Raw genomic sequence first — 27,884 nt, forward strand, 5'->3', positions numbered from 1 at the left:
AAGAAAACAAAAGCAAACCCTAGCAACTCTATATTCAAAAGCAATTCAAATTTGGTGGCAAATTAAAGAATCCAAGATGGCCATTAGAAAAGTTCATCATTTCTCATAAATGTTGAAAACAAAATAGGAGGGGTGAAATATATTTTCAAAATGCTTTTGGCATTTTATTTTAAATTTAAAAGTTACTAAAATCAAATATATAATTGATTTCAAATATTCCAAAGTTTCCAAAAATGTTGAAACTTCTATATATGTTTGGAAATATTCCAAATAACACCTCAGCATGTTTCAGACTATTTTATGAATAGTTTGGAGCCAAAATAAAACTAAACAAAGTCAAAACGGATTTAACAGAAATAGAAAAGAAAGAAAATAGGAAATCCTTAAGTCACGCTCACCTTGGCGCACGCCCATCTCCTCCCCTTTTGTCGTCTTCCTCCTTCGCCAGTCGGAGCAGGAGCTGGCCGCCGCTTCTCCCGGCGCGCCCACACACCTATGTGCATGCCTGGCTCGCCCAGATGAGCTGGAGAGGGAGTATAAGCCTCCCCGGGCTCGTTCCATCCTCTCCCCCTCCTCACTCGCCCCCTGCATCTCTCTCTCTTTCGGCCGCCATTGTTGCGAGCTCGAGCTAGCCATCGCTCCGACCGTCCTCCCTCGCCTCGGAGTGCGCCGTTCGCTCCGCCTCGTTGAGCTGGTCGTCCCTGCCAAAGGAGAAGAGCCCCCGAGCCCTGCATCGCCCTCGTCACCGTCGTCTTCCACCTTCGGCCGCCGGCAAGCCACCGTTGATTCGTCGGATCCAGTGCCTCCCCGAGCAGCCTGAGCATCCCCTCGTCACCGTAGTGAGTTCCAGAGTGTTTCCCTCATTTTCCCCTCTCTTTCCAGAGCTCTAGGCCCAGTTTCACCGGAGCCCGATGAGGACTGCCGTTGTAGCTGGTCGCCGGTGACCCTACGGTGACCGGTTGGTCCACCTGAGGCCTGCAACAGCTCCAACTCGTTGTGTAGATGCTCTAGGAGCCCAACCCCGTGCGTTTTGCCCCTGTTTTCGATGACCTCGATGATGCCCGAGCTTCGGCCGCTGCCAAGCTCGTCGCCGGCGTAGATTCCGGCACCCCAGCCCCTGGGGTTTGCTCCATCGCGTGCGCCATCGAGTGACCGTTCTCCCAGTGCCTTCTGCCGCTCGAATGGTCATCGGAGACACGTTTCCGATGCTCTCCGCCGTCTCTGGTGCTGCCGGAGGCTCACCGCTGGCGAGATCGACCTCGTCGCCGGTGGGTTCAACCCCCCTAGGCCTATGACAGGTCGGGCCAATCCTAGACTAATTAGGTTTAGTTAAAATAAAAATAAAAGTTTTATTAAAGTTAAATAACCACTGACATGTGGGTCAAGCTGTGTTAAATAGCTAATTGAGTTTAAACTTAATTTAAAACTGGTAGAGTCACTGACCAGTGGGTCCCACTGGTCAGGTTTGACTTTCGACGGCCAGCTGACCTGCTGATGTCATGGTGATGCAGTAATATTATTTCTGTTTAAAATAATTCCAGAATATTAGCAAAACTTTGGAAATTCATAGAAATTTGAATATAACTCCAAATCAGACAAATAATATATGCAAATTGGTCAGAAAAATTCAATGAACACAATGGTGCTACTTTCATGAATGAAAAACAAAGTTATGAAATAGCATCAGGTCAAATCAATTAAATGCTTAAGATAAATATGCCATTTCAAATGATATTTGAATTTGGATTTCAAACCAGATGCACACTAAGGTTTCACCAATCACATTGAATCATATCACCTTTCATTTCATGTCATGTTCATGCATCATGTTGTTGCATATGATTGTTATTAGTTGTATGTTGCTATTCGGTAGGCCCCGCCCCTCCGGATACGACTGATTATCCGATCGACGGATATCACCCCTTTGTTGGGCAACAAGGCAAGCAACCATTTTGATCATCCCGATAAATCCCATGTTCTCGCTCCTGCTCTTATTTATTGCATTAGGTCAAAATGCTTCCAATGCTTTTACCACGTTAGTTGGACCCATTCCTTCGCATGACCTGTCTTTGTCACAGTAATTAGCTAAACCTTGCAACCTAGCATACCTGGTAGATGCTTAATCCATGATGTGTCTTATCCTGCTGTGCATGTTATGTTTAGAGTTCTGTCTGGTATGTCATCTGGGTGATGAACATGATCGTGAGAATATGTTCTCTTAATAAAGGTTGTGTGTTGAACCTGATTTGGTAAAGGTACCGGTGAAAGGCTGTGCAGGAGTACATGGCGGGTTGTTTCATTGGAACCGTCCTTAGGAACTGAGTTTCGTGTATGTAATCCAAGAATAGATACTACCACACGTTGGGATACTTAATTGACCCTCTCGACTTATTAATCGCCTAGTACTCGGTCCAGGAGTTGCAAGTAGTTTTTGGTGTTTATACTCATGCTGGAGGCCGTGCATAGTGCTGACCTTAGAGGATGGCTATGACGCGGGAGGCACTGGCACGGTGTACCAAGTGGCACCTGGATGGTGGGCTTGGGAACCCTGCACACATCGTTTGGGGCCGTGGCAGAAACCTCGGCCGGACTTCCGTGCGGGTTACTCTCAAATAGGCGATAAACCTGGACTAGGTATTAGAGTGGTTAACGGTCGTGGCCGACTCCCTCGCTGGGCTTCCGCTTGAAGGTTGCCGAGGTGCATGACGTGCACATAGCGATAAGTGGCGAGAGCGTGTGTGAAGAAGTACACCCCTGCAGGGTTATGATCTATTCGAATAGCCGCGTCCGCGGATATGGACTACTTTGAAACATATGTTTTTCATAGACAACTATGATGGCTACTCATAAAAGTATAAAGATAAGTGTGAGTGTCGTGGATGGCATTTCCGTAGGGAGATGGGAATGATTCCATGATGGTGTATTGTTGTGGAGTTAGTGGACTCGTGTGCGAGAAATCAAAGTTGTTAAAACTATTTTTAAAACATAGTTTTGTCTAGCCAAGAGTCAAAGCTCGCTTTCTTCTTGAAACCCCACAACCCCTTGTTGATACATTTGCATGAGTAGATAGATTTGTTCTAAAGTCCTGCTGAGTACTTTTGTACTCACGTTTGATTAATAAATTGTTGCAGAGGATGTTAATGACCCTAATGGTAGGTTCTATCTAGACGTTGACAACGACGAGTAGCTGGTGCCCCAGCTACGATCTGGCCCTAGGTTGGGTCTGTAGATAGTCAGGCCATGTGCGTTTTACCTTTCCATCTGTCTGTACTCAGACATTTTTAATCTTCCGCTGGCTTGTAAGACTTGTTTGAATGACTTGTGATGATGGGTCGTGAGACCCCTATCTGTGTAATATTATGCGTGAAGCTCTTCCGAGCCTTCTAAATAAAGTTTGTATGTTTATGGTTATGTTGTGATGCCATCGATGTATTATGCAAATCGGGTATGCCATGCGTACGTGTGTTCTACCTGATATGTATGGGGTTCGAACACCTAGTCGTATGCCTTAGTAGCACTCCTTACGGGGAAATGCCCCTTTGTGTTTCCATCGAGCCATGGTAGTTCGCTACAGCTTAGGACACATTGGTTGACCGGCATGTGTCCTTCTTAGCTGTTGTGTCTGTCCCTTTGGGGAAATGACACACGGTGTAATGCAGTCTTTGTAGCTTGCTACGACTCGTCTACACTCGCTGATGACCGACACCTGCTTTGCTAGGTCATGTATGCCTGTACCTGTACGGTACTGCCACTTGGGTTTATGACTAGACATGTCGACCCTGGTTCTATGACATCGGGATGCTAGCGACACAATTGCATACGCGAGTCAAAAGGCGCAAACGGTCCCGGCTAAGGTAAGGCAGCAGCCGTGGGGTCAACCGTGCGTGGGACCGCAAAGGGATGTGATGTGTTACAGGCTGGATTCCTATGGCTTAGGATCGGGGTCCCGACAGCGTTGGTATCAGAGCCTGGCTGACTGTAGGATTACCAAGCCAAACTGGTCGAAGTTGAGTCTAGAACTACTTTAGTTATATATAAGGAAATTGTTTGTGGAAGGGAACGTAAGATTCTTGCTTCTCTTCTCAAGTCATTCTATTCTGGTCATCCTCGTCTTTTCTGCAGGGATTAAGAACAAGGTTGCTTATCTTTCTCTTAGGATCGTGTATGACTGATCGGTAGATTATAGGACAACGAGTCGAGAGTTACTCCGGGGTTCTTCTATTTCCATGGAAAAGAAAGTAAGTTTTGATGACCATGGAATTGAACTTGATAGTTGAGTGGTTATGATATTCTATCTTTTGAGGGTTGTCTCAAAATTGTTTTTGAGCATTTACAGCCGTTATGCTGCCCAATTTTGTCTCTAGAGCTCTAATGCCTTTGCATTACTCTCTATTTTCATATGCCTGGCCGTCCTTCTCGTGAGGTGGACTGTCTGACTAGGTGCATTGATGTGTCGGGTCACACGCCCATGCTAGTCAGGATGATGTCAGTATCCGGTTACCGTTGGTACCCAGAGTATACAGTGGAGGAGCAGTACTGGGATTTAAATCAAAGTCAGTATTTGTGCATTGTCAGGGTATTCCCAGATTACCCTGGAGCCGAGGAGACGATCAATTGGTCTTATGGATTGGGGGTTACTGTTGACATGGCAGTACAAGATGCTGCCTATTCAATGTTGACCATCATGAGAGCTAGACATGCACTGCTGCAGAATTCAGAGTTCTGCTATGTTCCCGCCTCTCAGCCAGGAGAAGAGGGATACCTCAGTGGGGTCTACTTTGATTCCTGTATGGAGGATCCGCTGTTGCAGTCCACCGCTAAGATGTTAGAGAATAGAGACAGGGATGCTCGTGCCCTTCGTATGGAGCTCTATGCTACACTTGCCCGTCTGTGGACGAGTTTGACACAACTGGCACTTGTAGTCTAGACAGGGTATGGAGATAAGGAGATACTGAACCCTGTTAGGACCCATCTTCCAGCTCATGTTGACTGGCCTGCTATAGGAGGAGTCACCCCTCTTCGGGGACCTCTACTACCACCAGTCAGGGGACCAAGGTCACACCCGTGTCCTTACGGTTCCTAGGGGTCGCAGGCTCGAGTATTTCCTGATCCGCGGGTTGAGCTCCCAGGCCATGGAGGCAACCTTTATGAGATGTTTTATGCGGATGCCTGAACCCGTGAGTGGAAGAGTAGTATGGTAGTAGCTGTACTTCCATAGTCCTGTGTGTCTTGTGGAGTATGCTTATGTCGTGAGATGAATTCCAGAGGCATAGATAAATAATGTATATGAAGCTTGGAAAGCAACTGATGAGTAGTATCATATTTTCAGTAGTTTGCTCTTCGGGTTGAGGTTGTACTGAACTATGTAATGGTGTGTATGAACCATGGTGTATATATAGCAGTTGCTTGTTACCATGTTGTTCGGATGTTCATTTCCGCATTCCATGTGTTCAGTGCATTCTTAATCCATAGTTAGTATTGATGTTGATATTAGTCTAAGCTGTGAGTTTTTTTGCCAGGATGGTGTTCACCAGGCTGAACCGTGCCCCTGCCCATGAGCAGGGAGAAGGTAGTCAAGCATCGCAGGAGGAACTGCCTCACCCGCCTTCTCTGGCGGAAGTTATGCTTGAGGCGGAAAGAAACAAAAGAGAGACCAACCGTTTGCTAGAGCGTATTGAGCCAAATACGGCTCGTCATCCGAGGAATGATGCAGTGTCCCTCAATGACTTCGTGAAGCTGAATCCTCCGAAGTTCAATCACTCTGTCGATCCCCTCGACGCTGATGACTGGTTGTGCAGTATATCGCGCAAGATTCGCTCTGCAAATGTTTCTGTGGCCGACAAGGTGACCTTTGCGGCGTACTTTCTGAAAGGACCCGCCAATCTGCGGTGGAGAACTTTGAAGCTATGCGTCCTGCCGGACAAGCAACCACATGGGCAGACTTTAGTGCAGCCTTTCGTCTGCACCATATTCCACAGGGTTTGATGGACCGTAAGCGAGAGGAATTATGTGCCTTCACCCAGGGAAAATTGACCGTGGATGCTTATAGCCGCGAGTTTGGTAACCTCGCTCGCTATGCAACTAAAGAGGTGTAAACTGATGCCAAGAAGCAAGCAAGATTTCGCAAGGGTCTGAGCCCTGAACTTCGTCGTGACCTGCGCCTCCATGAATGTACAAGCTTTCAAGCTCTTGTCAACAAGGCGATCAGTGCCGAGACTGGTCATACCGACTATGAAGCCACGAAGAAGCACTCCCGTGACTCTGGCTCCTCATCTGGTTCTGCGTTTCCAAAACACAGGTGGTGGGTTCCAAATAGGTCTCTGCCGCCAAGATATACCCTGAGGCCATCCTATGTGGCGCCTCACGCGAATTAGACCAACCCTCCAGCAAAGACCTATGGTGGTCCAGCTAGCAATGCTGCACCTCGTGCCAATCAGGTGATCTGTTACAAGTGTGGAGAACCAGGGCACTATTCACGAGAGTGTCCCCAGAATATAGGTGCCAAGCAACCTGGAAAGTCCGTTGGGCAAAGCAAGTCGGGCAAAGCTTACTATCTGAAGTCAACTCTTGCACGTGGCCGCTCGAACTATGTTTTAGCAGAAGAAGCTGCAGAGGATCCCGACGTCATATTGGGTACGCTCCTTGTTAATCATCACCCAGCGTCTGTTCTTTTTGACACTGGGTCATCTCATTCTTTCATTTCAGAAAGTTATGCACAGTTGCATAACATGTCCTTTTGTGATATGCTAATCCCATTGGTTGTCCAACCCCCTGGTAGTAAGTGGCAAACCTCCAGGATAACCTATGACAATGAAATCCTAGTAGACATGCTAGTTTTTCTAGCATCTTTGATAGCCCTGAAATCTTCGGATATCAATATCATCTTGGGTATGGACTGGATGACAGCTCATTATGCCAAGATTGATACTCATACTAGAAATGTTCAGCTTAACCATCCCTCAGGTGAGATAGTTAATGTCTCTACTCGAGTTGCCAAATGCCAACTCTATTCCCTCAATGCAAGTCCTCTTCCAGAACTTGAAGATATTCTGATAGCCCGTGACTTCCCGGATGTTTTTCCAGAAGAACTGCCAGGAATTCCACCTGACAGGGATGTAGAGTTTGTGATAGACCTTGTTCCGGGAACTGTTCCAATAGCCAGAAGACCTTATAAGATGGCACCCCTGGAGCTAGCCGAGCTTAAGAAGCAACTAGATGAGGCCTTGAATAAAGGCTTCATTCGGCCTAGCTCTTCTCCTTGGGCTTGTCCCGTCCTCTTCGTCAAGAAGAAAGACGAAACAGATCGGATGGTTGTAGATTATCGACTAGTTAACCTGGTCACCATAAAGAACAAGTATCCGCTCCCCAGGATCAATGATCTGTATGATCAGCTCGCTGGATCCTCAGTCTTCTCCAAAATGGATTTGAGGTTGGGTTACCATCAAATCAAGATCAAGAATGGGGACATTCCAAAAACGGCTTTTGTCACTCGTTATGGCCAATACGAGTACACCGTCATGTCCTTCAGTTTAACCAATGCCCCAGCCACCTTCTCTTGCTTGATGAATTCAATCTTCATGGAGTATTTGGATAAATTCGTTGTGGTATACCTCGATGATATTCCCATCTACTCGAAGAACGAACAAGAACATGCCGAGCATCTAAGGCTGGTATTGATGAAACTTCGAGAGCATCGCCTTTATGCCAAGTTTTCAAAATGTGAATTTTGGTTACCAGAAGTGACCTATCTAGGCCACGTAATCTCTGGTAAGGGTATTGCTGTCAATCGCGAGAGAGTTCAAGCCGTCCTTGATTGGACTCAACCTGAATCGGTTAACCAAGTTAGGAGTTTTCTTGGTTTAGCGAGCTATTGTTGCCTCTTTATCGAGAATTTCTCCAAGGTTGCAAAGCCTGTAACTGAACTCCTCAAGAAAGATAAAAAGTTCGAGTGGACACCACAGTGTGAGCATAGTTTTCAGGAACTGAAAATACGCTTGACTTCCGCACCTGTGTTGCTACCACCAGATTTTTCTAAGGACTTTGTTATCTATTGCGACGCCTCGCGACAAGGATTAGGTTGCATTCTCATGCAGGATCGTCATGTGATTGCATACGCATCTCGACAGTTGCGTCCACATGAGGATAATTATCCCACACATGATCTTGAGCTTGCAGCTGTAGTCCATGCACTTAAAACCTGGCGACATTACCTTCTTGGTAATTGTTGCGAAATATTCACTGATCACCAAAGTCTGAAATATATCTTCACCCAGTCGGATTTGAATCTCAGGCAAAGACGATGGGTTGAGTTGATCACAGATTACGACTTAGGGATAACTTACACCCCGGGGAAGGCCAATGTTATGGCTGATGCACTAAGTCATAAGTCCTATTGTAATAATTTGATGTTACAACGAGGTCAACCACATCTCTATGAGGAATTTCGGAAGTTAAACCTTCACATTGTTCCTCAAGGATTCCTTTCTAACCTGGTGGCGAAACCTACTCTTGGGGATCAAATCATAGCCATGCAGACATATGATAAGGGTATATCCCGGATCAAGGAGAATATTGCTAGCGGAAACGCTAGGGATTTCTCTATTAATGAGCAAGGTGTCGTGTTCTTTCAGAACCGTCTAGTGGTTCCTAAGAGCAAACATCTGCGGTAGTTGATCCTTAAGGAGGCTCATGATTCTCCTCTCACCATTCATCCTGGTAGTACTAAGATGTATCAGGACCTACACCAGAGGTTTTGGTGGACTAGGATGAAGAGAGATATTGTTGAGTTCGTTGCTAACTGCAACGTTTGTCGTCGAGTTAAGGCAGAACATCAAAGGCCTGCTGGCACCCTTCAACCTTTAGCTATTCCTGAATGGAAATGGGATAAAGTCAGTATGGATTCCATCACTGGATTTCCCAAGACCAAGAAAGGAAATAATGCTATCTTTGTGGTCATTGACCGTCTTTCCAAAGTAGCTAATTTTCTTCCAGTTCGTGAGAGTATAACAACTAGCCAGCTAGCAGAGTTATATATATCTCGAATAGTGTCTCTTCATGGTGTTCCTCTGGAGATTAACTCAGACCGTGGAAGTATCTTTACTTCTCGCTTCTGGGAAAGTTTTTAGAATGCCATGGGGACTCACCTATCTTTTAGCACTGCTTTACATCCTCAATCAAGTGGTCAAGTAGAAAGAGTGAATCAAATCCTAGAAGATATGCTCCGAGCTTGTGTTATATCGTTCGGTATGAATTGGGAGAAGTGCCTTCCATTCACCGAATTTGCTTATAACAATAGTTATCAATCAAGCTTGGGCAAAGCCCCTTTTGAAGTTTTGTATGGATGAAGATGTCGAACACCTCTTAATTGGTCAGAAACCGGAGAGAGGCAACTCTTTGGACCGGATATGATCCACGAAGCAGAAGAGCAAGTTCGCATTATTCGTGAAAAGTTGAAAACAGCCCAGTCTCGTCAAAAGAGCCAATATGATCGTCACCATAAGGCTGTGACCTATGAAGTTGACGAGAAGGCTTACCTTCGGGTTACACCTCTGAAGGGTACCCATTGTTTCGGTATCAAGGGCAAGTTGGCTCCTCGTTATAGCGGTCCTTTTCACATTCTTGCCAAACGAGGAGAAGTTGCGTACCAGTTGGAACTTCCTCCGCACATTTCCAAGGTTCATGTATTCCACGTCTCACAACTCAGGCGTTGCTTTTCGGATCCTATCCGCGAATTGGACCACGAAACGCTTGATCTCCAAGATAACCTTTCATACCGAGAATACCCTGTTCGTATTCTTGATCAAGCTGAGCGTACCACTTGACGTCGAAATCTCAAGTTTCTTAAAGTTCAATGGTCAAATCATTCTAAAAAGGAGGCAACATGGGAAAGAGAGGATCGTCTTCGACTTGAGTATCCCGCGCTATTCCCGACAACTTCCAAATCTCGGGACGAGATTCTTTTGAGTGGGGGTGAGTTGTCACATCCCTGAATCCCTATTAGAGTATAGCAAGTTTGTGCTCATGTCTTATTCATTGCATCCAAGTAAATGAAATGAAATCAAAAGCAAAGCAAAGAAAACAAAAGCAAACCCTAGAAACACTATATTCAAAGCAATTCAAATTTGGTGGCAAATTAAAGAATCCAAGATGGCCATTAGAAATGTTCATCATTTCTGATAAATGTTGAAAACAAAATAACAGGGGTGAAATATATTTTCAAAATGCTTTTGGCATTTTATTCTAAATTTAAAAGTTACTGAAATCAAATATATAGTTGATTTCAAATATGCCAAAGTTTCCAAAAATGTTGAAACTTTTATATATGTTTGGAAATATTCCAAATAACACCTCATCATGTTTCAAAGTATTTTAGGAATAGTTTGGAGTGAATATAAAACTAAACAAAGTCAGTAAGGATTTAACAGAAATAGAAAAGAAAGAAAATAGGAAATACCTTACGTGACGCTCACCTTGGCCCAGGCCCATCTCCTCCCCTTCTGTCGTCTTCCTCCTTCGCCAGTCGGAGCAGGAGCTGGCCGCCGCTTCTCCCGGCGCGCCCACGCACCTATGTGCATGCGTGGCTCGCCCGGATTTGCTGGAGAGCGAGGATAAGCCTCCCCGGGCTCGTTCCCATCCTCTCCCCCTCCTCACTCGCCCCCTGCATCTCTCTCTCGGCCGCCATTGCTGCGAGCTCGAGCTCGAGCTAGCCATCGCTCCTGTCGTCCTCCCTCGCTTCTGAGTGTGCCGTTCGCTCTGCCTCATCGAGCTGGTCGTCCCTGCCAAAGAAGAAGAGCCCTCGAGCCCTGCATCGCCCTCGTCACCATCGTCTTCCACCTTTGGCCGTCGGCAAGCCACCGTCGATTCATCAGATCCAGTGCCTCCCCGAGCAGCCTGAGCATCCCCTCATCACCGCAGTGAGCTCTGGAGTGTTTCCCCCCATTTCCCCATCTCTTTCCCGAGCTCTAGGCGTAGTTTCACCGGAGCCCGACGAGGACCGACAATGGAGCTCGTCGCCGGTGACCCTACGGTGACCGGTTGGTTCACCCAAGGCGTGCAATAGCTCCAGCTCGTTGCGTAGATGCTCTAGGAGCCCAACCCCGTGTGTTTTCCCCCGTTTTCGATGACCTCGACGATGCCCGAGCTTCGGCTGCCGCCAAGCTCGTCGCCGGCGTAGATTCCGGCCACCCCAGCCCATGGGGTTTGCTCCATCGTGCGCGCCATCGAGTGGCCATTCTCCCAGTGCCTTCTGCCGCTCAAATGGTCATCGCAGACACGTTTCCGACGCTCTCCGCCGTATCTGGTGTTGCCGGAGGCTCATCGCCGGCAAGATCGACCTCGTCGCCGATGGGTTCAACCCCCTGGGCCTATGAAAGGTGGGGCCAACCCCAGACTAATTAGGTTTAGTTAAAATAAAAATAAAAGTTTTATTAGAGTTAAATAGCCACTGACATGTGGGTCCAACTCTGTTAAATAGCTAATTGAGTTTAAACTTAATTTAAAACTGGCCACAGTCACTCACCAGTGGGTCCCACTGGTCAGGTTTGACTTTCAATGGACAGCTGACCTGCTGATGTCATGCTCATGCAGTAATATTATTTCTGCTTAAAATAATTCCAGAATAATTGCAGAACTTTGGAAATTCATAGAAATTAGAATATAACTCCAAATCAGACAAATAATATATGCAAATTTATTAGAAAAATTCAATGAACACAATGGTGCTACTTTCATGAATGAAAAACAAAGTTATGAAACAACATCAGGTCAAATCAATTAAATGCTTAAGATAAATATGCCATTTCAAATGATATTTGAATTTGGATTTCAAACCAGATGCACACTAAGGTTTCGACAATCACATTGAATCATATCACCTTTCATTTCATGTCATGTTCATGCATCATGATTGTTGCATATGATTGTTATTAGTTGTATGTTGCTATTCGGTAGGCCCCGCCCCTCCGGATACGACTGGTTATCCGACCGACGGATATCACCCCTCTGTTGAGCAACAAGGCAGGCAACCATTTTGATCATCCTGATAAATCCCATGTTCTCGCTCCTGCTCTTATTTATTGCATTAGGTCAAAATGCTTCCAATGCTTTTACCACGTTAGTTGAACCCATTCCTTTGCATGACCTGTCTTTGTCACAATAATTAGCTAAACCTTGCAACCTAGCATACCTGGTAGATGCTTGAGCCATGATGTGTCCTATCCTTCTATGCATGATATGCTTAGAGTTGTGTCTGGTCTGTCATCTGGGTGATGAATAGGATCGTGAGAATGTGTTCTGTTAATAAAGGTTGTGTGTTGAACCTGATTTGGTAAAGGTACCGGTGAAAGGCTGTGTAGGAGTAGATGGCGGGTTGTTTCATTGGAACCGTCCTTAGGAACTAAGTTTCATGTATTTAATCCAAGACTAGATACTACCACACGTTGGGATACTTAATTGACCCTCTGGACTTATTAATCGCCTAGTACTCGATCCAGGAGTTGCAAGTAGTTTCTGGTGTTTATAGTCATGCTGGAGGTCGTGCATAGTGCTGACCTTAGAGGTGGGCTATGACGCGGTGGGTAGTGGCACGGTGTACCAAGTGGCACCCGGATTGTGGGCTTGGGAACCCTGCGGAAACCTCGGCCGAACTTCCGTGCGGGTTACTCTCAAATAGGCGATAAACCTGGACTAGGTATTAGCGTGGTTAACGGTCGTGTCCGACTCCCTCGCTGGGCTTCCGCTTGAAGGTTGCCGAGGTGCATGACGTGCGCATAGCGATAAGTGGCGAGAGCGTGTGTGAAGAAGTACACCCCTGCAGCATTATGATCTATTCGAATAGCCGCATCCGCGGATATGGACTACTTGGAAACATATGTTGTTCATAGACAACTATAATGGCTACTCATAAAAGTATAAAGATAAGTGTGAGTGTCGTGGATGGCATTTTTGTAGGGAGACGGGAATGATTCCATGATGGTGTATTGTTGTGGAGTTAGTGGACTCGTGTGCGAGAAATCAAAGTTGTTATAACTATTTTTAAAACATAGTTTTGTCTAGCCAAGAGTCAAAGCTGGCTTTCTACTTAAAACCCCACAACCCCTTGTTGATACATTTGGATGAGTAGATAGATTTGTTATAAAGTCTTGCTGAGTACTTCTGTACTCACGTTTGCTTAATAAATTGTTGCAGAGGATGTTAATGACCCTAATGGTGGGTTCTATCTAGACGTTGACGGCAACGAGTAGCTGGTGTCCCAGCTACGATCTGGCCCTAGGTTGGGTCTGTAGATAGTCAGGCCATGTGCCTTTTACCTTTCCATCTGTGTGTACTCAGACAGTTTTAATCTTCCGCTGGCTTGTAAGACATGTTTGAATGACTTGTGATGATGGGTCGTGAGACCCCTATCTATGTTATATTATGTGTGAAGCTCTTCCGAGCCTTCTAAATAAAGTTTGTATGTTTATGGTTATGTTGTGATGCCATCGATGTATCTATGCATATTGGATATGCCATGCGTACGTGTGTTGTACCTGATATGTATGGGGTTCGGACACCTAGTCGTATGCCTTAGTAGCACTCGTTATGGGGAAATGCCCCTTTGTGTTTCCACCGAGCCATGGTAGTTTGCTACTGCTCCGGACACATTGGTTGACCGACATGTGTCCTTCTTAGCTGATGTTTCTGTCCCTTTGGGGAAATGTCACGCTGTGTAATGGAGTCCTTGTAGCTTGCTACAACTCGTCTACACTCGCTAATGACCGACACCTGCTTTGTTGGGTCATGTATGTCTGTCCCTGTATGGTACTGCCATTTGGGTTTATGACTAGACATGTCGACCCGGGTCATATGACATCGGAATGCTAGCGACACAATTGCATACGCGAGTCAAAAGGCGCAAACGGTCCCGGCTAAGGTAAGCTAGCAGCCGTGGTGTTAACCGTGCGTGAGACCGCAAAGGGGTGTGATGTGTTACAAGTTGGATTCCTATGGCTTAGGATCGGGGTCCCGACAAGAGGTAAATTCTCTTTGTAGATTCAATGAGAGTGACATTCCTTTGGATAAGCGTGCTAGCTTATGCCTAGATGAATTTGATAACTTTGTTGCCAAACAACAAAGTTTTAATGATTATGTTAGCAGACAATTGGAACAGAATAATCGTATGCTTAGTCATTTAATTGCTTGTGTAGATAGAAATGTCAACGATCTTAAGCTCTTGAGTAAACATGCCTCTATGGTTACTACTCAAGTAGAACACTTACTTAAGGCTGAAAATGACTTGCTCAATGAGTTGAATGACAATTCTGTTAGAGTCGTCACTAGAGGCTGTAGAATGACCCATGAACCTTTGTATCCTGAGGGTCATCCTAAGAGAATTGAACAAGATTCTCAAGGAGTTAGCACTGATGCACCTAGTCATCCTAGGAAGAAGAAGAAAGATCATAGGAACTTGCATGCTAGCAACCCTGTTGCTGATACACCCGAGAATCCAAACGATGTCTCTGTTTCTGATGCCAAAACACAATTTGGTGATGAACATGAGCCTAATGATAATATCGATAGTGATGTTCATGTTGATGACCAACCTAGCAATGATAAGGATGTGGAGATTGAACCTGTTGATCTTGATAACTGATACGTCTCAAACGTATCTATAATTTTTGATGGTTTCACGCTGTTATCTTGTCTTCTTTGGTTGTTTTATGTACCTTTTATATCATTATTGGGACTAACTTATTGATTCAGTGCCAAGTGCGAGTTCCTGTTTTTCCGTGTTTTTGACTCTTTTCAGATCTGATTTTGGAACGGAGTCCAAACGGAAGAAAAACGCCGAAATGATTTTTTCCCGAACGAAAGAAGACCAGGGAGCCTTTGGGCCAAGCCAGGTGGGCTCCAGGGAGCCCACAAGCTCCCACCATGCCACCAGGGGGGAGGCGGCGGTGGGCAGGCTTGTGGCCTTCCTGGACGCCCCCTGACCTAGGTCTTTGGCCTATAAATTCCCAAATATTCCGCAAAAAATTGGGGGAGCCTAGAAAATACTTTTCCGCCGCCACAAGCTTCCGTTTCCACGAGATCTCATCTGGAGACCCTTCCTGGCACCCTGCCGGAGAGGACTTTGGAGTTGGAGGGCTTCTTCATCATCATCATCGCCCCTCCAATGACTTGTGAGTAGTTCACTTCAGACCTACGGGTCCGTAGTTAGTAGCTAGATGGCTTCTTCTCTCTCTTGGATCTTCAATACAAAGTTCTCCATGATCTTCATGGAGATCTATCCGATGTAATCTTGTTTGGCGGTGTGTTTGTCGAGATCCGATGAATTGTGGATTTGTGATCAGATTATCTATGATATATATTTGAGTCTTTGCTATTTCTTATATGCATGATTTGTTATCCTTGTAAGTCTCTCCGAGTCTTGGGTTTTGTTTGGCCAACTAGATCTATGATTCTTGCAATGGGAGAAGTGCTTGGTTTTGGGTTCTACCATGTGGTGACCTTTCCCAATGACAGTAGGGGCAACAAGGCACACATCAAGTAGTTGCCATCGAGGGTAAAAAGATGGGGTGTTTATCATTGGTTTGAGATTATCCCTCTACATCATGTCATCTTGCTTAAGGCATTACTCTGTTCTTATGGACTTAATACACTAGATGCATGCTGGATAGCGGTCGATGTGTGGAGTAATAGTAGTAGATGCAGAAAGTATCGGTCTATTGTTTTGGACGTGATGCCTATAGAAACAATCATTGCATAGATATCGTCACGACTTTGCGTGGTTCTATCAATTGCTTGACAGTAATTTGTTCACCCACCGTCAACTTGCTTTCATGAGAGAAGCCACTAGTAAACACTACGACCCCCGAGTCTATTCACATCCATCGTTTACACCTCCGCTTTTACTTTGCTTTGTTACTTTGTTGCTTTCAGTTCTCACTTGGGGATTGACAACACCTTCATAGCGTTGGGAGCAAGTTTTTGTGTTTGTGCAGGATCTTGAGATACTCCTCCACTGGATTGATACCTTGGTTCTCAAATAAGGGAAGTACTTACCACCGCTATGCTACATCACCCTTTCCACTTCGAGGGAACACCAACGCAAGGCTCCAAGGCCACGGGGGAAATCCTTTGCATACTTGCCTAGGAAGTCCCTTAAGGCGAAGCCGCAGCTCAAGGATTCCTGGTGCCGTTGCTGAGGAGTATCAAGCAACACTCCTATTTCTGGCGCCGTTGGAAGGTTTTTTGTTGCAGTAGCAGAAGTATTTCTGGCACCGTTGCCGGGGAGGAGAAATCAAGATCTATCCAAGTAGGTCTCACAAACTCTTCTCTTGCATTTACTTTTGTTGCCAGTTGCCTCTCATTTTCCTCTCCCCCACTTCACATTTGCCGTTTTCATTCGCCTTTCTCCTTCGCCGTTTTCTTTTGCCCTTGCCGTTTTCCTTTGCCGGTTTCTTGCTTGCTTGTCTGCTTGTTTGTTTGTTGAAGACATCATGTCTAAAAACACCAAACTTTGTGACTTCTCGAGCACTAATAATGATGATTTTATTAGTACTCCGATTGCTCCCGCCACTAGTGCGGAATCATATGAAATCAACGCAGCTTTGCTAAATCTTGTTATGAAAGAGCAATTCTCTGGCCTTCCTAGTGAAGATGCCGCATACCATCTCAATACCTTCATTGAGATTTGTGATATGCAAAAGAAAAGAGATGTGGGTAATGATGTGATTAAGTTGAAACTTTTTCCTTTCACGTTGCGAGATCGCGCAAAAACTTGGTTTTCTTCTTTGCCTAAAAATAGTATCGATTCTTGGGATAGGTGCAAAGATGCTTACATATCCCAGTATTTTCCGCCGGCTAAGATCATCTCCTTACGTAACGATATCATGAATGTCAAGCAACTTGATCATGAACACGTTGCACAATGTTGGGAGAGGATGAAGCTTATGATTAGAAATTGTCCCGCTCATGGCTTGAGTTTATGGATGATTATACAAATATTTTAAGCTGGCTTGAATTTCGATTCTCGCAATATCTTGGACTCCGCCTCAAGTGTAAAGTTCATGAAAATCACGTTAGGAGATGCTACAAAACTCCTAGACAATATCATGACCAACTACTCTCAGTGGCACACTGAAAGGTCGCCTGCTAGCAAAAAGGTGCACGCTATAGAAGAGATTAACTCGCTTAGTGCTAAGATGGACGAGTTGATGAATTTGGTTGCTAGTAGGAATGCTACCGTAGATCCTAATGACATGCCACTATCTTCTTTGATTGAGAGTAGCAACGCTAGTTTGGACGTGAATTTTGTTGGTAGGAACAATTTTGGCAACAACAATGCTTTTAGAGGAAACTATGTTCCTAGGCCTTTTCCTAGTAACTCCTCTAACAATTATGGCAATTCCTACAGCAACACTTATGGAAATCACAACAAATTACCCTCTGATTTAGAGAGTAATATCAAAGAGTTCATCAACCCTCAAAATATTTTCAATGCGTCCATAGAGGAAAAACTACTCAAAATAGACGATTTGGCTAAGAGCATTGATAGGATGTCTTGTGATATTGATGCTTTGAAAGTTTGATGCGCTCCTCCCAAGATAAACTTGGATGAAACTTTGAAAGCTATGCGTATCTCCATGAATGAGAGCAAAGAAAGAACCGCCCAAATTCGCGCTAGACATGAATGGTTTAAAAGGGTGTGTTCTAGTGATGCAAATCACGAAGATCTTAAAGTGTTTGGTGTGTCTCCTCTTGAATCTTTGTTTTCGCGTGTCAAACCTACTTATGGAGGGGCTGGATATGAATCCACTTTGGTTGAAAACGCCCCAATGATTCGGAGTCCACCTATCTTGATGATAAAGGTGTGGAGAGTGGAGTAGAAGAAGTCAAAATTTTGGGTAGTAATGAAACTCCCACTTTGGATTTCAAGGAATTCAATTATGATAATTTATCCTTGTTTGAATGCATTTCTTTGATTCAATCCATTGCAAACTATCCACATGCTTATAGCCAAAGCAAAGCCTTTACCGCGCATATCGTAGATGCTATGATGAAACCTCTTGAAGAGAAGCTTGAACTAGAAGTCTCTATACCTAGAAAACTTCATGATGAGTGGGAACCTACTATCAAAATCAAAATCAAAAACTATGAGTGCAATGCTTTGTGTGATTTGGGTGCTAGTGTTTCCGCGATCCCAAAGTCTTTATGTGATATTCTTGGTTTTCATGAGATTGAAGAGTGTTCTCTTAATTTGCATCTTGCGGATTCTACTGTCAAGAAACCCATGGGAAGGATCGATGATGTTCTTATTGTTGCAAATAAGAACTATGTACCCGTGGATTTCATTGTACTTGACATAGATTGCAATCCTTCATGTCCCATTATTCTTGGTAGACCTTTCCTAAGGACTATTGGTGCTATCATCGATATGAAGGAAGGGAATATTAGATTTCAATTTACTTTAAAGAAGGGCATGGAGCACTTTACTAGAAATAAAATAATATTGCCTTATGAATCTATGATGAGGTCTACTTATGGTTTGAGCACCAAAGATGGCTATACGTGATTCCAGCACTTACGTCTAGCTAAGGGCATTAAACAAAAGCGCTTGTTGGGAGGCAACCCAACGAATCTATCCTTTTTTCTGTTCTGTGTTTTCCACAATTTCATAATTCTGTTATGATTGTGTTTTTTGTGTTTCTTTTTGCGTTTGTGCCAAGCAAAACCGTTATGATTAGTCTTGGGGATGATCGTTTGGTCATGGTGGAAAAGACAGAAACTTTCTGCTCACGTAAAGAATTTTCATTTTTTTTGTAAGAGATTTTGAGTTGATTCCTTTTGCTGCTGATTGATACGCAAATTCTTCGGACTGTCGTAATTTTTCAGAATTTTTGAAGTACCAGAGGTATACGAAATATACAGATTGCTACAGACTGGTCTGCTGTTAACAGATTCTGTTTTTGTTGTGTTGGTTGCTTATTTTGGTGAAACTATGGATAGTATCGGGGGCATTAGCCATGGAAGATTGAAAGTACAGTAACCCAACATCAGCACAAGTAGAATTTAAGTTTGCTACAGTACCTAAGGAAGTGGTGGTTTGCTTTCTTGTACTAATGTTATCACGAGTTTCTGTTTAAGTTTCGTGTCGTGAAGTTTTCAAGTTTTGGGTGAAGTTCTTATGGACAAAGAGTTAAAGAGTGGCAAGAGCTCAAGCTTGGGGATGCCCAAGGCACCCCAAGAGATTCAAGGATGATGTAAAAGCCTAAGCTTGGGGATGCCCCGGGAAGGCATCCCCTCTCTCGTCTTCAATCCATCGGTAACATTACTTGGAGCTATATTTTTATTCACCACATGTTATGTGTTTTTGCTTGGAGCGTCTTGTATCGTAGGAGTCTTTTATTTTTGTTGTGTCACAATCATCCTTGCTGCACACCTAGAGAGAGAGACATGCACACACCGTGATTTTGTCGAGCTTCACTTACATCTTTTGGTAGACAATTCAGCTCACATGTGCTTCACTTATATCTTTTGAGCTAGATACTTTTATTCTATGTGCTTCACTTATATCTTTTAGAGCACAACGGTGCGTGGCTTGGTAGTTGATCTATGCTTTGAAAGTAGTCTCAAAAGGGGTAGTTATCCAAAGGGATACGAAAACTTCCACCTTCATGTGCATTGAATAGTTAGAGAAGTTTGATTCATCTCAATTAGTTTTGAGTTGTGGTTATGGTAATATTGAAGTCATGCTAGTAAGGTGTTGTGAATCTAGGAATACTTGTGTTGAAGTTAGTGATTCCCGTAGCATGCACGTATGGTGAATCGCTATTTTATGAAATCTGAGCATGATTAGTATATTGATTGTCATCCTTTGCGTGGCGGTCGGGATCGCGCGATGGTTTATACCTACCAACCCTTCCCCTAGGAGTATGCGTTGAATGCTTTGTTTAGATTACTAATAAAACTTTTGCAACAAGTATATGAGTTCTTCATGACTAATGTTGAGTCCATGGTTTAGATGCACTTTCACCTTCCAACCATCACTATCTTCTTAGTGTCGTGCAACTTTCGCCGGTGCACAAAACCCACCATTAGCCTCCCTCAAAACAGCCACCATACCTACCTATTATGTCTTTTTCAAAGTCATTCCGAGATATATTTCCATGCAACTACCACCATGACATGTGCCACCACGTCTACTTTGCCTTTGCACGATCGTAAGATAGCTAGCATGATGTTTCCATTGATGTCTATGCCATGCTAGATCATTGCCACGGTACACTACCGAATGCATTCCATATAGAGTCATTGTTACTCTAAGTTTTGAGTTGAAAGTGTGATGATCATCATTAATGGAGCGTTGTCCCATGTGAGGAAATAAAATAGGCCAAAGAGCCCACCAATATAAAAAATGAGAGAAAAAGAGAGAAGGGACAATGCTACCACTTTTTCCACACTTGTGCATATGAAGCACCATGATCTTCATGATTGAGAGTCTCTCGTTTTGTCACCACCATATAGCTAGTGGCAATTTTTCATTATATAACTTGGCTTGTATATTCCAATAATAGGCTTCCTCAAAATTGCCTTAGGTCTTCGTGAGCTAGCAAGTTGGATGCACACCCACTAGTTTTCTTTAAGAGCTTTCACATACTCATAGCTCTAGTGCATCATTTGTATGGCAATCCCTACTCATTCACATTGATATCTATTGATGAGCATCTCCATAGCTCATTGATATGCCTAGTTAATGTGACTATCTTCTCCTTTTTTGCCTTGCAACCTCCACTACATTCCACACCATCTATAGTGCTATGACCATGGCTCACGCTCATGTATTGCGTGAGATTTGAAAAGGTTTGAGAAAGTAAAGGTGTGAAACAATTACTTGGCCAATACCGGGGTTGTGCTTGATTTAAATTCATTGTGCAATGATGATAGAGCATAGCCAGACTATATGCTTTTGTAGGGATAACTTTCTTTTGGCCTTGTTACCTTGCTAGTTTGCTTGAATTATTATTGTTTCCACGTCAATAGCAAACTATTGTTTTGAATCTAATGGATCTGAACATTCACGTCACATAAGAGGAATTACAAAGGACACCTATGCTAGGTAGCATGAAAGCATCAAAAATTTATTCTTGTCACTTCCCTACTCGAGGACGACCAGGAGTTAAGCTTGGGGATGCTTGATACGTCTCAAACTTATCTATAATTTTTTATGGTTTCACGCTGTTATCTTGTCTTCTTTGGTTGTTTTATGTACCTTTTATATCTTTTTTGGGACTAACTTATTGATTCAGTGCCAAGTGCTAGTTCCTGTTTTTTCTGTGTTTTTGACTCTTTTCTGATCTGACTTTGGAACGGAGTCCAAACAGAAGAAAAACCCCGAAATGATTTTTTCCCGGATGAAAGAAGACCAGGGAGCCTTTGGGCCAAGCCATGTGGGCTCCAGGGATCCCACAAGCTCCCACCACACCACCAGGGGGAGGCTGCGGTGGGCAGGCTTGTGGCCTCCCTGGCCGCACCCTGACCTAGGTCTTTGGCCTATAAATTCCCAAATATTCCACAAAAAATCGGGGCAGCCTCGAAAATACTTTTCCGCCGCCGCAAGCTTCCGTTTCTGTGAGATCTCATCTGGAGACCCTTCCCTGCACCCTGCCGGAGGGGACTTTGGAGTTGGAGGGCTTCTTCATCATCATCATCGCGCCTCCAATGACTCGTGAGTAGTTCACTTCAGACCTACATGTCCGTAGTTAGTAGCTAGATGGCTTCTTCTCTCTCTTGGATCTTCAATACAAAGTTCTCCATGATCTTCATGGAGATCTATCCGATGTAATCTTCTTTGGCGGTGCGTTTGTCGAGATCCGATGAATTGTGGATTTGTGATCAGATTATCTATGATATATATTTGAGTCTTTGCTATTTCTTATATGCATGATTTGTTATCCTTGTAAGTCTCTCCGAGTCTTGGGTTTTGTTTGGCCAACTAGATCTATGATTCTTGCAATGGGAGAAGTGCTTGGTTTTGGGTTCTACCATGTGGTGACCTTTCCCAGTGACAGTAGGGGCAGCAAGGCACACATCAAGTAGTTGCCATCAAGGGTAAAAAGATGGCGGTTTTATCATTGGTTTGAGATTATCCCTCTACATCATGTCATCTTGATTAAGGCGTTACTCTGCTCTTATGGACTTAATACACTAGATGCATGTTGGATAGCGGTCGACGTGTGGAGTAATAGTAGTAGATGCAGAAAGTATCGGTCTACTTGTTTCGGACGCGGTGCCTATAGAAACAATCATTGCATAGATATCGTCACGACTTTGTGCGGTTCTATCAATTGCTCGACAGTAATTTGTTCACCCACCGTCTACTTGCTTTCATGAGAGAAGCCACTAGTAAACACTACGCCCCCCCCCCCGGGGTCTATTCACATCCATCGTTTACACCTCCGCTTTTACTTTGCTTTGTTACTTTGTTGTTTTCAGTTCTCACTTGGCAAAGAATCTATAAGGGATTGGAAACCCCTTCATAGCGTTGGGAGCAAGTTTTTGTGTTTGTGCAGGATCTTGAGATACTCCTCCAGTGGATTGATACCTTGGTTCTCAACTGAGGGAAGTACTTACCACCGCTACGCTACATCACCCTTTCCGCTTCGAGGGAACTCTAACGCAAGGCTCCAAGGCCACGAGGGAAATACTTTGCATACTTGCCTAGGAAGTCCCTTAAGGCGTAGCCGCAGCTGAAGGATTCCTGGTGCCGTTGCTGAGGAGTATCAAGCAACAGTCCTATTTCTGGCGCCGTTGGAAGGTCTTTTGTTGCAGTAGCAATAACCCACAACCTAAGAATAGGAGATACGATAAGAACGACTTCATTGCTAGGAAGCATGGTAAAGAAAGGGAACCATGGGTTCATAAACCCATGCCCTTTCGTCGCAAACCATCCAAGAAAAAGGATGATGAGGATTTTGAGCGATTTGTTGAAATGATTAGACCTGTCTTTCTGCAAATGCGTTTGATAGATATGCTCAAAATGTCTCTGTATGCTAAGTACATGAAGGATATTGTGACTAATAAGAGGAGGATACCTGAGGTTGAGATTTCCACCATGCTCCCTAATTATACCTTCAAGGGTGGAACTCCTCAGAAACTAGGTGATCCCGGAATGCCCACTATACCTTGCTCCATTAAAGGAAACTACGTTAGAACTGCTTTATGCGACCTTGGAGCTGGTGTTAGTGTTATGCCTCTCTCTCTTTATCGTAGATTTGAACTGGATAAGTTGACACCCACTGAAATCTCTCTGCAAATGGCCGACAAATCAACTGCTTTCCCTAGCGGCATTTGCGAGGATGTGCCTGTTGTGGTTGCCAACGTTACTATCTTAACGGACTTTGTTATCCTGGATATTCCCGATGATGATGCCATGGCGGTCATCCTTGGAAGACCCTTTTTAAACACTGCACGGGCTGTTATTGATTGCAACAAAGGCAATGTCACTTTCCATGTCAATGGTAATGAGCATACGATGCACTTTCCGAAGAAACAATATCGGGTACATTGCATCAATGCTATTGAAAAAACTTCATCGATTCTTATTGGGAGCTTTGAATGCTCTATACCTACTATTAGGATGAAGTATGATTTGCTTGTTGGGGATATACACATCCCCTTTGAGGTAACCTAGTGACTATTTGAAAATTCTCCGTTTTTTTACGCGATTCGAAAAAGAGTTTTTCAAGGAGACTTGATCAACCTCATTGACGAATTTCTTTTGATGACTGTGATGGATGAATCTGAGAGTCACAGCCCATTGTTCCAAACCTTTACCTTCGGTTTCTTACAAGAAAAATGATATATTTAGCTTTAGTTTTTCCTGTTTTCTGTTTTTGCGCCCCCTAGAAAAGTGTCCCGAAAATAAAAGTTCTCTGAATGCGGTGAAAATCAAGTATGATTTTTTCTGGAATTTTTGAAAAATTCTGAGACGGAGAGCTAGTCAGGGGGATGCACCAGTGGGCCACAAGCCTTGGAGGCGCGGGCACCCCCTGGCGCGCCTACCAGGCTTGTGGAGCCCACGTGTCCCCCATGCACTTATTCTAGCTCCCATCTCCTTCTCCCACCTCTAGAAAAAAAATTGCAGCTCAAATCCGTGTTCTTGCTCTTCTTGCTGCGATTTTTGATCTCCTTGTGCAAAGCCCCATTCACCAAACTGTTTTGGGGAAATTGCTCCTTGGTATGTGACTCCTCCATTGATCCAATTAGTTTTTGCTCTAGTGCCTTATACGTCGCGTATTTTGCTGCCTTGGTGACCCTGTTCTTGAGCTTTGCATGCTAATTTTAGCTGGTCCCAAGTAGTTTTGATGCGTGATATGGCCTCTAGGCACTTGTAGGAGTAGTTGCTACGAATTTCTTTTGGCCTTGTTCACTTTTCCTTAGAGTCACTAAAAAATTCAGAAAATTTCAGACAAAGAAAAAGGAAAAGATGAGGAGGTTCTTAAGAGGCTCTTCAAGCCGTGACCCCAAGGATGATGAAAACGAGAAGAAGAAACCCAAGTATCCGGTCCGCCGAGTTGCAGAAGTTCGAGCATGCGAGTGGCCAAGCGATGTGTTCTTTCGCGCCGCCGGACTTTATGAGGACTTTTACTACTTGGTGGAGAACGTAGGCCTTACCACCTTCGTTGAAGATAAGTGTCCACAATACCTCCTCCTCACTAATATTTTGTGCAAAGCTTTAACTTCTATCCAAGGAAGAGTCCTCCTATGGTTGAGTTCAAATCATATGATATCCCCCAGCGCATGTCACTTCCGGATTTTTGCAATGTTTGCAAATTACCTTACGTTGGGGATATTCATGAACCTCGTCCACGGGACTTGGAGGCTTTCATTGATACTATTGTTGTAGGAGAGGAGAGAGGAGTGTCTTGCGCTAGAGCTGCTAGCATACATTTTCCCGTGCTTCGGTACTTCTCATTATTCATGGGAAAATATTTGATTGGCCGTGGGAAAGCTGGAGCCCTTAGCTCCCAAGATCTTGCGGTTTTGCGCGAAGCCCTTTATAATGATAAAACTTATAGCTTGGGCGCTATAGTCGCTCAATGGTTGAACACGAACCGTTCAAAAGGTGTTGTTTATGGAGGTATCTATGCTACCCGTCTTGCTAGACATTTTGAGATACCTATTAGACTGCACGAGGAAGAAGAGATTCTTCTTCCTGAGAGATATCTAGATTATGATAGCATGGTTCGCCATGACCTTCTTGATAAAGATATAAATAAGAGGATGATTTATAACCTGGTATTTAGTCAGGGTACTCGTGAGACTATTACTTTGCCTGCTCCTTCTTTGTTCAATCTTCATCTAGGTAGGTACATTATTATGCCCTCGGACATCTACGCATATTGGGGCATAGCCCAACCACAGGCGCCCGTGCCCGAGCTACCAGTCGAGTACCAGACTACAGTTTATCAGTGGGAGCCAGAGGAGCTCACACAACAATGGCACCCTCAGTACACTCCGAAGTACCCCGGATACGGTTACTTCCCACCTTGGGAGTAGACCAACTTAGGCCAAAAGCCTAAGCTTGGGGGAGTACGTGTTTCTCACCGACTTTATATTTGTGCCCACACTTTCACTTTGTTAGTCGGTGTTCACACTTTGCCACTGTATCATCCATGCTAGTTTATTTATTTTTCTCGCTTTCTTCTCATGTGTTTGTCTAGTTTGAGAAAACCGAAAAATATTTATCGTTCTTCTTTTGCTTGTTGGGAGCTTTCCCGTGTAAATAGTTTTCTTTTTCTTTGGGTCAAGGTAGAAGACCATGGTTACAATGTTTAGTGGCTCTCACATGCATATCTGTTTATCTGTCAAAGAGCCACATTACTTTGTCTTCTCCTTTGTGTTTGCTTGCAGATTCCAGCTTAGTCCAATGCACGAGCACTCTTATTATTGTTCACATCATTCGGTCGTGCAAGTGAAAGGCAATAATGACGACATATGATGAAGTGACTGAGCCTGGAAAAGCTGGTATGAACTTGATCTATTTTGTTTTTGTAAATATAACTAGCTCATCGTTCCTGATTCAGCTTTGTTGTGAGAGAAACATGTTTGCAATGACAACTTAGAGATCATAGTTTCTGATGCCATGCTTAATTAGCTAGGAGCTTATAATGGTTTGTCTTGGATGCCAACATGAATTTTGAGATGATCATGATGTAGTGTGATAGGATGGTATCCTCCTTTGAATGATTCAAGTGGCTTGACTTGGCGCATGTTTACGCATGTAGTTGAAACAAAATCAACATAGCCTCTATGATATTCATGTTCATGGTGATTTATGGCCTACTCATGCTTGCACTCAATGTTGGTTAATCTCAATACATTTTCATGACTGTTGTCGCTCTCTAGTTGGTCGCCTCCTAGTCTTTTGCTAGCCTTCACTTGTACTAAGCGGGAATACTGCTTGTGCATCCACTTCCATAAACCCAAAGTTGTTCCATATGAGTCCACCATACCTACCTATATGCGGTATCTACCTGCCGTTCCAAGTAAATTTGCATGTGCCACTCTCTAAACCTTCAAAAAATAATCAACCGCTCATGTGGCGACAAGGGGTGATTAGTATCTTCCATGCTAGGCGTCTTATCCTCGATATGTGTTTATTCACTATCACTCACGAGAAAGGGGCCGGTAATTGGAATGCCCAGTTCCATGCTCAAATCGAAAAGATAATTGCAAACAAAACTACCCCTGGATTGTTGTTGGTATGGACGGCACCCGAGTATTCGGCTAGTCGTGGAGTGTGATTGATCGGTGGTGGGGGAGTCAAAACTTTACTTTTCTGTTTGGGAACCGCCTATAGCATGTCTAGCATGGAAGATCGTGAAAATTCTTAGTCATTGCGTTGACAATGAAAGCATGCCACCCAAAATTATTTATCTCTGTCTTCAAAGCTTGAGCTCTGGCACCTCTGCAAATCAATGCTTCCCTCTGCGAAGGGCCTATCTATTTATGTTTCTGTTGAGTCATCCTCTTCTTATAAAAGCACCAACTAGAGAGCACCTTTGTCATTCTTATTCTTTTCTTTTAATTGTTATTGAGTATGACTGTGACTGGATCTTCTTTGCCATGAATTACAATGTTCAGTCAGCCCTTGGTCTTTGAAGGTGCTCTGCATTTATGTTTTGCGGTCTCAGAAAGAGCTAGTGAGATACCATATGTTCATACGGCTTCATGATTGTTTTTATTGAAGTGTTGACATTTGAAACTTATCATTATTGCTCGCTAGTTGATTATGCCATTGATATGAGTTCCTCTTGAGACCTAAATGTCATTGCTTATGTGGTTAGCTTTTGATCTTGCTGCAAATCTGAATATGAGTTAGACATAATTACAACAACAAGATCAAACAGAGTTCATAAAAGTTTTTCTTTTGACTCTTTCAGTTTGTCAACTGAATTGCTTGAGGACAAGCAAGGCTTTAAGCTTGGGGGAGTTGATACGTCTCCGTCGTATCTACTTTTCCAAACTCTTTTGCCCTTGTTTGGACTCTAATTTGCATGATTTGAATGGAACTAACCCGGACTAACGTTGTTTTCAGCAGAATTGCCATGGTGTTGTTTTTGCGCAGAAATAAAAGTTCTCGGAATGACCTCGAAATTTACGAGGATTTTTTGTGGAATATATAAAAAATACTGGCACAAGAATCAACCGGAGGAGTGGAGCGAGGAGCCCACAAGCCCACCAGGAGCGGCCCCCGTGGCCGTGCCTCGCAGGCTTGTGGGCCCCTCGGGGCTCCGCCGCCTCCAACTCCAGCTCTATTTAATCCCTTTCGTCCGGAAAAAAATCAAGGAGAAGAGTTCATCGCGTTTTACGATACAGAGACGCCGCCACCACCTGTTCTT

This window comes from Hordeum vulgare, chromosome 7H (assembly GCF_904849725.1).
Source record: "Hordeum vulgare subsp. vulgare chromosome 7H, MorexV3_pseudomolecules_assembly, whole genome shotgun sequence".
NCBI lineage: Eukaryota > Viridiplantae > Streptophyta > Magnoliopsida > Poales > Poaceae > Hordeum > Hordeum vulgare.